This window comes from Jatropha curcas, chromosome 6, assembly GCF_041381405.1.
Source record: "Jatropha curcas cultivar XTBG-Jc1 chromosome 6, XTBG_Jcur_1.0, whole genome shotgun sequence".
In the NCBI taxonomy this organism is placed as follows: Eukaryota; Viridiplantae; Streptophyta; class Magnoliopsida; order Malpighiales; family Euphorbiaceae; genus Jatropha; species Jatropha curcas.
In genome coordinates, this window is record NC_143156.1 from 10,559,000 (window position 1) to 10,562,739 (window position 3,740).

Sequence of the window (3,740 nt, forward strand, 5' to 3'; positions counted from 1 at the left end):
GAGGTTAGGTAGAAACCATGTAGATAAGGCTATGTCGCGACATAGGATAGCAGATCTGCACCTCATACAGTTTGATACTCCGGCTACAGGCCGTTGAGTGGATATGATTATTTATGGGCCATAGCAGCCAAGCATACAGTATTCATCTAGTTTCATACAGTTTTTCTTATCACTTCGGTTTCACTATAACCTTATGGAGCCATACAGATATCTTGACATAACATTTCATGAATTATACAGTATTATAAACAGTATCAAAGATAATCAAGGTATCATGAAAGTATCATGATGTGTGTGCTTATATGTGCCATATGTGTTTACATGGTTCTTTCTATACATGTATGTGTTTAATTGTTTCTTTATCTGTTGAGATATCCACTGAGCTTTATTTGCTCAGCGAGTTACCTGTTTAACTCGCAGGTTTTGAGATTGGACCGTAGAGAGTCGACTTACAACTGCTGCAGTTCATCTGTAGAAGACTCAGTCTTCAAGGGTAGCTACTTCATTTGGATGTGTAACTTTTATCTATCCTTTCATGGCATGTACAGGGCACACAGTTGGGCCCATTTCATTTTGTAAACTAGTATCATGTTTTGTAAATATAAATTACATTATTTTTTTTTTAAACAACATCAGCATGATATTATATTCAATATAGATATATTGATTTCAGCATGTCAGGCCATACAGTCAACCAGTTTGTAGCGTCTCGGTTCGGTTCATTCGGGTTTACGGGTGGATCGGGAAGGGATGTTACATATAGCGCTTGAAATTGTGTAAAATGATAAGGATTTTGAGTTTAGTCTATTGAGAATATAGACATAGAATTGATTGGTTAAAATAGAATGATGCATGTGGCATTTAAATTTACTTGAAAAGTAAATTTTAAAATTTTAATATGGGCATCAAAAGATTTCAAGCCAATAGAATACAAATATGTATTTGTACGAAATTGAAATGGGGTCATAAGATATAAAGTAAATTTATTGCACATGTTTTTCGTAAAGAATTGGCATTGATTACGAGGATAGATACCCTTATGTGGTGGATACATTTATAATTTGATATTTGATTAGTCTGGCAATATATGAAAATTCTGAATGCGTCTAATGAATTAATGGCTACCTATTTATATGCTAACTTGATGTAGATATCTATATAAAAATCCCTGAAGGATTTTAATTACTTGAAGCATAAAGTTAAATTCTCAAGAAATTTATTCAATCAAATTATATAGAGCTCTATATAGATTACTGGATAATGATATCCAACAAATACTGAAAAAATGCTTGAGCAAGCAAATTGAGACTCCAAGAAATATATTCAAGATTTCTATATGAATTAAAAAAATCTCAATACATATGGTATAATTGCTTTAATGATGTTTATAACTAAGAAAAATATTATATTATTTTATGATTATATTATTTTTATAATATTTTATTATTGAAAACATACTTTTGATATTTACTTTATATACTATCATAAGTAAGGTGATCTCTTGATTAGTGAATATCTGTTGAAAGTATATTTTAATAATCTTGTTATATGTTCATGAATGTTTATAGAAATATTTAAATATGAATATTTTATTATTTGGTTTATGAACATTATTGAAACTCCTAAAAAGCTTCCAAAAGATTATAAATTTTTTAGGGAAGAGTTTGAGATGAGAGACATTGAAAATATAAAATTTTATCCCGGCCTGAAGATCGAGCATTTCATAAATGAAAATTTGCCTATAAATCCACATATATGACTAAGTTATCCAAATGATTTTATGTGGATAACAATGATGTCACTTGATGAGAAGATGACCATTTTTCACTTTGAGAAAATTATGAAGAACTCTTGGTCCTGAAGCACCATATCTTAGTGCAATAAAGGTGCTAATGTATCTTGCTACTTATACTTGACTTGATTTTTATAAATTTTACAAGCAAGATATAATTCTTCGTGGATATGAAGAAATTAAATGGAGTTAAATATATATTTTGACATCTCCATGATACGATATATATGAGTTATATTATAACTAACATGTTAAAATAAGTTTTGATTGGCTTTGAAAATGCAGGTTACTTGTCTAATACATATTATTTTAGATTATAAATAAGTCATTCATTCACATGTGGAGGTACAATTATTTCATGACATTCAAGAAATGAAGTATCACTACTACTTCTTTTAGCTATATAGAAATTTTAGAAAGTCATGAAGAAAAACAGGAGTGCGTTTGTTCAAAGTACGTGCGGTCTACTTATCTAGAGAGAAATTCCTACACTCTTCTCCTTTGAAGAAATGATATATTAAAGAAAACAAAAAGATCATATATTACAAAAATTCTTCTTTTGCTCATGATTTATAAAAGAGAGGTGATATTGAAGTTCAATCATACAAGCGACAATATTATTAATTTGTTAGCACTTTTTACTATAAGCTTTCTACTACAAGTTTTAAAGAATTAATGCACAAAATTGGAATGCATAAACTCAAAGATCTCAAGATTTATCTTTATGAGAGGGAGTCAATACGCACTTTACTATTTTTTCCTTTAACCAAGGTTTTTTCCTATTGGGTTTTCTGAGTAAAGGATTTTAATGAGACAATATTTCAATGCGAATTAAGAAAAAAATAATGTACTCTTTTTTTCTTCACTAAGATTTTTTTCCCACATAGTTTTTTTTTAGTAAGGTTTTAATGATGCATATTCTTTGAAGAATAGACATCTAAGAGGGAGTGTTATGAAATAAGTGAATGTCTTATGCGAGCTAGAAGTCTGTATTCTTAATTGTTGCAAACTCTATTTTCCTGATTCGTGTAGGACTCTATTAGAGTTCTACTTATGTAACTATATATTACGTGATGGTTTCTCATAAATAATAATGACACTCTCGTATTCTCTTCCTATTCTCTCTATTCTCCCTATTTTTCTTTTATTTTATAACATGATTTGCTTTATTTAGAATACTGACTTTTTAGAAAAACAAGAAAGTGGCAGACAATCAAATGTTGCTTTAAATATGATTTAGTTACTAATGTATAGCTGTAATATCTTTCTTTTTCCGTTTCAAGCCAAATTGCACGCAGTTTTGATGTTTGGTGAGCATATTTACAACAAATTGATCGTGTAAAAAAGTTATGAAAAAATGACATGAGTTATATAACTTGGCACAATGTATGCACAACCTTATGTAAACTTTCCTTTTTGAAATAGATAATATGTGTGAACTTTCTCGATAGAGTGCGAATTTAACACTCCTTTCATTGTGGAAAGAAGCATATTTTTCACTAAAGTTTCGTACCAGCGATCATGCTAGAAAGACATTGTGTGAATTCAAGCTCTCCATCATGATTGGTTATTGTGTATTTTCTTCTGCATTTAAATCGATAAAGTCGAAGGGACCAACGGTCGAAGTGAGTACATTTTTTGAAGTTATGGATGAATCACGAGGTTGCATGTTTAGATTAAAGGGATATGACATGGTTGTAGAAAGTAAACTTTTGGATTTTTTTACTGTAGTTTGCGTGCAAGTGGGTATTTAAAAAGAATTTGAGGAGATAATTGATGCTATTAAAAATTTTAACACCAAAATCAAATTTGCACACTTCCTTTACTAAGTGTCCATAATTTTAAATGAAAATTAAACTTTTGCTTCTCACCAAAATTGTTGCGCTAAAAATGAGAGAGCCAAATTTAAAATTTTGATTAGGATGTAAAAGTTGGCATTACTTAGGAG